The sequence below is a fragment of the Bidens hawaiensis genome, unplaced genomic scaffold, assembly GCF_021521415.1.
Source record: "Bidens hawaiensis isolate Kalapana, Puna unplaced genomic scaffold, B.hawaiensis_p1.1 tig00027146_1, whole genome shotgun sequence".
Classification (NCBI taxonomy): Eukaryota; Viridiplantae; Streptophyta; class Magnoliopsida; order Asterales; family Asteraceae; genus Bidens; species Bidens hawaiensis.
The window spans coordinates 161,536-170,502 of NW_027494389.1; positions in this window are offsets into that span (position 1 = coordinate 161,536).

Below are 8,967 nucleotides of genomic sequence, written 5' to 3' on the forward strand. Positions count from 1 at the left end.
GGAACAGCCCACCATACCACACATTTGTTTTATATAACTTACACCTTAAGCTTTGTTATTCATTTCAACTCTCAAAAGTTTGAAGTCCAAGCAGCTCCAACTTCTGCTCTATCAACTTTCCTTCAAAACTCTAGGTATTTTGATCATTTCATCATTTTTAACTTGATTTCATTAAGTATAATTAACATATAAACATGTTTTAGTTAGTATTAAGGATGTTTAACCATCCAAAAACCCTAAAAATCAAGTAAAACCATGTTTTGATGTTAAACATGTTTACAAACCAGGAACATATACTTTTTTGGTCAAAAACGCGGATTATAACATGAATACAACGTTTTTACGGTTAGAAAGTTCGGTTTGAACCCAAAACCGAAACCCTAATTATCAAGGCTGTTACATGGATGATTTATGCTTGGTTTGATGTTATATGATATGTAGATATACTGAGTTTGCAACCCGAGACCCGGAGAATCGTTTAAACTAGCAAAATTCATCGAAAACCGACAAGGTAAACCCGTAACACTCGTTTAGGGGCTGTTTAGTATTAGGTTGTGACGTGCTTGTTGTTAGCTTGTGAAAACTTGCAGGAACATTAGGGATCATATAAATGAGTCCCTGTTCAAATTTGGTAATTTTTCGATAAACGGAGAATATTTGGTGAATTTATTTCCGTTTATGAGCGTTTATTTGGGAAAAATAGCTAAACATATTGAAAAATTATGAAACTTGGTTTTGGAGTTTAATATGTGATGGTAAGATCACTGGTAAAGTTTGGGAATCATTGGAAATGCCTAAGTATGGTTTGTGCAATCATGGTTTAACCGAATTTTAACAGCCGAAAAACGCACAAAAAGGCATTTTGTCAAAAGAGTTAGGTTCTGGAAATTTTACAGGGGCTATGTAATAACATTGAGGCCATTTGTAAAAATTATCGGATTTTTCGGAGGTCGTTTGATATAAACGGGCCATTTATCACACGATTATAACCTATTAAATGAATTTTTATAAATAAATATTTAATCATAAAATTTCTGAAAATATATTTATAAAATTCTCCATGTCTTAATGTATTTTTACAAAAATTTACATAATTTATATATAAGTACATATTTAGTTATGATTAATCAAAGATTTAAATTATAATTGTTTTAACGAAACCGGCAGTTTTGTGTTTAACGGACTGACTGGTATGTCAAAATGTCAAAAGTGGTCAAATATCATATTTTTGAATGATATTGATAAAAACGAACTTTTTACGAAAATTCCGGACAAATCGGGTGGATTGTGCGCGTTTTGTATAATCAAACCCGTGTGAAAACGGAAACGAACCCTGCGAACAAACCAGACACCGAAACCTTAAAATTCTTTCATAAATCAAATCATTTTATCAATCAATATATTTACTTAAGTTTATGTGATCTTACCTAATCCCAAAACGTATAAACGATCAACTGAGCTAGGCTCGGGAAACGGTGAAACTGAGCCAAATCCAGTTTTAAACATTTCATAGTATACAACGTCACAATCTAAGACTATGGTCATGTTCTGGGCCTAACAGCTATACCCAGATTATCTATACAACCCAACTTAGCTTGAACACTGTACTAGTATTAACGATACGATACCGTTTATAGGAATCAGGCTATAAACGAGGCATCTGACTTATTGATACGTAATTTCCGTGCAAACTACGATAAGGTGAGTTTCACGACCCCCACTTTCTAAACTGTTTTACGAACTTTTGGGGTGAAAAGCATGTTTACATATACTTATATACTTGAAAACGTGTGATGATGTGGATTATCTAAGTACTAACACTTGACAAGTCCCCACAAACACAAGTGATTAACTTCGTGCCGGTGACGTGTGGATAGTACTTTCGGTTTGACAAACCCAACTGACAGAGCCGGAGGGGTATGCCGGAACATATGTAAACCCAGTTGCACATTGTCATTATATTTTTACATACTGCTATGTGGTGTTAGACATAGTACATACTTGGGGCAAAGTGGCTGTTAAATGCCAACGGGAGTGCATGGGCAGTGGAGGCCATGTGTTTTAGCTCGTTTCGGTTTCACTTGTGGCTTAGTATAATACATCATACACAGACATATATACATACACACTGTAAACTTTACGAACTCGTGTACTGATTTCATTGATACTCGTGAAACTTGAAACTCACCAACTAGACGTAGTTGACCCGTTTTAACATGCTTTTCAGGTAAAGCAAAAGTGGAATGATTTGCTTACATGCTTGGTGTTAGAAAGAAAGTTGAATAGCTGTGAATAGACGTTGATATAATACTTTATAAGAAGCTCGTAAACCGGTTATGTGTTTTTCACCTAGTTTGTAAACATAGTACCTACCAATGTAATATGATGTAATTTAACTGTTGAATTTCTTTATAAACAATGTGGTTGATACCAGTGTTATCTGTTACATTCCCGTATTACGCTTCCGCAACTACCTAGTCGGGGTGTGACATGTTGCTACAGCCTGTTATGTCCTAAACAGAGTCTTAACGGTTAAGAGGCTTAATAAAACGTGTTACGAGCTTATGCATGGGAGTAAGCCCAATTTGAGTGGTCTTGAACCATTCGGGTCCCCTTGTTCGATTTTAAAGACAAATTCTAAATTTGGTGAAGTAGCCGATGAAGGAATCTTAGTCGGTTATGTTGTTGGGACTCCTAACAGACGTGTCTTCAATACATCGACCAGCAAGGTTGAGGTGGTGTGTAACACCGACATCACAAGTTACCAACCGCCAAAACCAAGCAACGGACCTGCTGAGTTTTTCAACTATGTAAACTCTTCAAGTCTTTTAACGTACCGTTTTTGGATACTGCTGAAGAAGAAGAGAGAGTTGCAACGAAGATGATCCTTGATGAGGAAGACATTCTATTACAAAGACAGCTGATTGATAAATGTCAACCTTCCTCATCAAACACTATCGGTACCCCTGCTGCCTCGACTGAAGAAGAATTTTTCAATCCATTTCACTCTCAGCATGAAACAACCATTGACGAGCTCTCTTCTAACTTGGAAGACAATTTGCATGTCGGTTCTGTTCCGACCACGAGAATTCATAAAGATCACCCTTTGGAGAATGTGATTGGTGATGTGTCCTCCGGTGTACAAACTAGAAGTAGCTTGAATGAGCACACCTGTGTTTATACAAGCATTAAGGAGACATGAATAATCAATGAATGCCTATACACCTGCTTTATAAGCCAAATTGAACCGAAGAATTATCAAATGGCTTTAAAGGACAGCTCGTGGGTCGAAGCCATGCAAGAAGAGTTGGCTCAATTCGAGAAGATGGAAGTTTGGACTTTGGTTGAAAAACCAAAGAATGTGCATGCGATAGGTACAAAATGGGTGTTTAAGTGCAAGAGAGATGATAAGGGGATTATTATAAGAAACAAGGCGAGGCTAGTCGTTAAAGGTTTTAATCAACAAGAGGGGATTGATTATAATGAAGTGTTCGCTCCTGTCGCCAGGTTGGAAGCCATAAGATTGTTTTTGGCGTTTGCTGCTTATGAAAAGATGAATGTGTTTCAGCTAGATGTGAAGAGTGCATTTTTGAATGGGAAAGTTAATGAGGTTGTGTATGTTGAGCAACCTCCGGGTTTTCCTGACCCAGACTTTCCAGATCACGTGTACAGGTTGAGCAAGGCGTTGTATGGATTACATCAGGCACCTCGTGCCTGGTATTCAACTTTATCGGATTACTTGCTCGAGAATGGTTTTGAAAGAGGGAAAATTGATAGCACGTTGTTCTTCAAAAGAGATGGAAGCGACTTCCTGCTGGTACAAGTCTACGTGGATGACATTATATTTGCTGCGTCAAAAGTCTCCATGTGTCAGGAGTTTGAAGCCGTCATGAAGAAAAGGTTTGAAATGAGTGCTATGGGTGAACTAACTTTCTTTCTAGGATTGCAGGTTGATCAGAAGAAGGACGGGATGTTGATTCATCAGACGAAGTATGTTCATGATGTGCTCAAGCGCTTCAAGATGGATGACAGTTCTCCATATGATACTCCAATCTGCGTCAATCACAAATTGGGTGCTGAATTAGACGGTGATGCAGATGTGGACCCAACTCAGTATCGGGCTATTATAGGTTCTTTAATGTACTTAACTGCTTCTAGGCCTGATATAATGTTTGCTGTTTGTCTTTGTGCTCGTTTTCAGGAAAACCCAAAGGAATCTCACATGAAAGGTGTGAAGAGGATCTTGCGGTATCTCAAGGGCAAACCGAAGCTGGGGTTGTGGTACCCGAGAGGAGGAGACTTGGAGCTAGTCGCCTACACAGATTCTAATTATCGTGGGTGCAATCAGAGTCGAAAGTCAACAACAGGAGGATGTCAGTTTCTTGGTGGCAGATTGGTGTCGTGGCAATGCAAGAAACAAACTTCGGTCGCAGTTTCAACCTGTGAAGCAGAATACATGGCAGCATCCAACTGCTGCTCCCAGGTTCTTTGGATTCAACAACAGTTGCGCGACTATGGTCTGAATTTCTTACTTACTCCTATTTGCATTGATAACACAGCTGCTATCTCAGTAACTAACAATCCCGTGAAACATAGTAAAACTAAACATATTGACATACGTCATCATTTCATACGGGATTGTGCTGAGAAGAAACTGATAGTGCTTGAAAAGGTGGATACGCTTGATAATTTCGCTGATTTATATACTAAAGCGTTTGACAAATCCAGATTTCAAAACCTTATTGAACTGAATGGGATGATCAATCCCGAGTAACCATGCTTTTCTTGTATTTAAAAAAAAAAAAAAAAAAACGTCACTAATCGCTTACAATTATGTCGGTTACCTCAGTTTGAAGGACATGTCTTAGGATATGTTTGGTCCTTATAGAATATGAGGATAGCCATTAACCAGATGACTAAAAGTGACCGGGGCGGTTATGATGAGTTTTTATTCTTTCGCTGAAAATTAGTCAATCATAATTAGTTAGAAGGACACATACTAGTATGTGGTCGGTCCAGCTGATTCATTGGATCTTCGGGATAGCCGTTTACCTGAAGACTTTGAATCGATCGGGGCGATAGAATTCAAAAATTTTCTGGGAAATGAAATTACTTTTCAAGTCTGTTACTTCGTAAGAAGTTCGTTAGCCATGTTTAACAGAAAATTGATCCAACCATGGAAAATGATAGATATACTAATTCTGTGTGCTTAACTAGTGAAGTTATTAGGCTTAAAAGGCTTTAGGACAGTCATTGTATGTCATGGTAACTTTTTATGGTGCGTAAAAGTAGACGTGATACAAACTAAATCTACTTGATTTTACGTGGAAACTCCTTAAGAGTTTTGCATGTCTTCATATATATCTTTCCGAATGATAGGCAGAAAAGTGATTACCCAGTCATACACGAGCCCGTAAGTGTTCTGATTCCCGTGAAGATAGCGTCTCAAGATACTGCAGTGATCCAGATTCGGGACTTGCAGTTAATTTCTACTTTGAAGTCTATGTTTATTCGAAAATATATATATATATATATATATATATATATATATATATATATATATATTGGAGTTATTGAAACATATTAGAGATGACAAAATCAAGACTTCACAATCATTGAGTAAGAGAGAAGAACGGGAAGCAGATCAAGAATACTTACAAGTTTAATCAGACACTATGGGTCGAAGTCAATTCGGGGTGACTTGGGGAAAGCCAAATACGCTTTGAGAATAGATAGGAGGCATCAAAATCTCTGAGTTATTGCCCACTTAAATTTTGAGGCTTAATTGAATCTAACTCGTATCACAGACACGATGAAAACCACTTTAAGTTATACCTGCTTACAACCTGTCTCTATATGTCATAATACAGCTAAACACGGATCTATGTGACAGTCACGTAGTTAGTATGATTCCTGTTCGGATCTTTTCTAAAACGTGGTAGTCCCTAACTAGACTGAAATTTGATCCCTTATACTTTAAATTTTTAAAGTTTTTGTACTTAGATAGTTTTATGATTTTTTAACTGGTTACTTAGAATTGATCATGTCATTTATTTCTTAAAGGGAAGTTTTAAAGAGTTAATTGAAAAATGTTCAAATTATAAGGTTTGATTTTGTAAATATAGGCGATGTTGTTAAACAGGCGAAGTTGTGAATAACTTTGCCTAGGCGAAGTTATCCGTAACTTCGCCTGTATAACTCCGCCCCTATATAAGGATGTTCAAAGGTCAAACCTTTTCATTATTTTCAAACAGCGAACTTATCAGATATTCCGGCGAACATATACAGCCTCCGGCGAACTTATTGCTTCAATTCGATTCTTAGTTATTTTTCTCAGATTTCCTCACGATTCAAGGTTCGAGATGTCGATTTATCATACACTCCATGTTCATTCATGCCAAACAGTGGTCGTTTCGAACTGTTTCGAAACCTCGGACCATCGGATTTTGAACCCGGATTTTCAAAACCTGTTGTTACGTGTTCATGAAAGATTTGATCATCAAGATAGACCCTAAACCATGTTTTTCGGGGTCCTTGATCTTCAATCTTAACCAAAATCCCAGATTTTCCGATGTTTGATTCAAACCTCACTGTCGTCGTTTCAGTTCAGGCGAACTTAGGGTTTCGGCGAAGTTATCCGTAACTTCGCCTGAGGATCAACTTCGCCTGAGGCGATGTTGTGATGAGGCGAAGTTACCATTAACTTCGCCTGGATCATTTTTACTTAATATTAATTAGACGAACTTAAAGCTGAAGCGAAGTTGTTCCCAACTTCGCCTCATCTTTAACTTCGCCTATACAGAGTTTATCACAACTTCGCTCATGGTAACCAGCGAACTTGTGTTATTCATTAACGTTTATCTAACTTGGTTCGTTTGTTGCAGATATGGCTGCAGTAGCTGGTGCTGGAGGTGCAGGAGGAGACGATGGTGACAATCAGAGACAATTTTTCCCGGGTCACAATATGTACATCACCCTTGACCCGGAAGCGAGCGGTGTTGAGGATTACCGTGAGATTATTACTTTCCTCATACGCTCGAGGATTTTTCATGCTATCACGACGACTCTGCCGATATCCTTACCAAATATCGAAGACTTTTGGCAGACGGTAGAATACGATTGTCATGTTGAGCCCCCGGTCATGCGAGCGACTGTGAACAATCAACAGGTTCAGTTCAATTCTGAACAGATTCGGGTGGCATTACGGTTTGGATAAGAGACGAGGGACGACCCAACTGAGTTTGTGGCTCCGTTTCGTGATGGAGCGTTTCTCCGAATGGGCTATTCTGGTCCATTAGGCGATTCACAGAGACGGAAGGGTTTTCTACTTGGTCAGTGGCGCTTCCTTATGCACGTCATGATAGTTTGCATGTCAGGAAGGAAGGCGGGCACTGACGGTATGGGTGCGACCATGCAGTCCGCAATGACTGCACTGACTTACAATAAACGCTATAGTTTTAGTCAGATGGTCTTTTACGAGATCGATAGACAGAGAAGGGCGATGGCTCGGGAGCGGTTCATTATGTATCCACGTTTCATCCAGATGATATTGAACCATGTGGCTCCGAATCTACCTCAGCGACGACCAATAAGATACGTGGAATCTGTGAGCAAGCGTATCTTCGCTCAATGCCGCACTTCGAGTGCGATGAGCAAGCCTGAGCGGCGTCCAAGGCATACTCCACTGTTTGGGTTTTTAATCAACCCAGAGTATGTTCCTGCTGGTGGGGACGAGTTCAGAGATCCTCAACCGCGACAGGCAAGAGCAACTCAAGCTGCATCTGCTGTGCCTGTTGTGACGGCTGAGGAGAGTATTGATCTTGATGAAGTATTTGGTTGATCCGCTGGAAGAGGTGCAGGTCTCTGCTGCACAAGGTTCGGGTGTGAGTGTTACTAGAGCAGCTACGTCGATGGCTGACTCAGATTTGGATGAGATCATGAATGAGGGGAGACGGTTGATGGTGTCTCGAGAGAGAACGTTTGGGAAGAGAAAGAGAACGGAGGATGATGATGAGTCAGAAGAGGAAGAAGATATACATAAGCTGATAAGACGATCAAGACGGGAAAGGACAGGTGCTGGTATGGGAGCTGGAGAGACTTCAAGAATGGTACGTTTCGCTCCGGCTGCACTGTCTGGTATGTCTATCGTTCCTACTTCTGTACAGGTTACAAGTATAAGCACTGCGGATGTTCCTGTGGTGGCTACATCATCTGCTGGAATTCCATCTACCACTACTATCCAGATGTCGACTCCGGAGATCGTGTCTCTACCACCTCCAACGCTTACTCAGTCGGTGGTTGCTGCACGATTTGTAGAGTCAACGGTCGTCACTACTGCAGGGTTATCAGGTATGGTACCACCTGCGGTTACGCCTGCTTCTGATGTCTCGCCTACGCCTATGTCAGACTCAGAGAGAATAGCTTCACTAGAGCGGATCGTGGCAGAGCAATCGAAGACTATTCAACGCCTAGTAGAAGCAAATCAACTACAGTTATCCCTCCTGGTTGAGCATGGGAAAATTATAGATGCCTTGAAGGAGTTCTTGGCATCTCAGGGGGAGATGAGCTGTAAAGGCGACGAGCTAAGGACGAAAAGAAGAAATGACCGAGACGATGATCCCAATGCATCAAAAGATGCAGGTGGTGAGTTGCCAAGAACTACTCTAGCTCTTGGTACTTCCACAGCTCAGGGGGAGTCTGCCGACGCGGCTGGTGGTTCTGGTGGTGATGATGTGGTGTTGGTTGATGATGAGAATATAGGTGATGACGTGATTGATGCGTTGAAAGAACTAGATGATGATATGTTCAGCGATGATATATTGTTTGATGAAGATGTGCTGCCGAGTGATGTGATTGAGAAGATCGGTGAGCAGATTGAGATTGAGAATGAGATTGAGGAAGGAGAGATAGTAGAGGAAAATGTCGAACATGACATTCCAGAGGTTGAGAAGGCCGATATGGGTGATC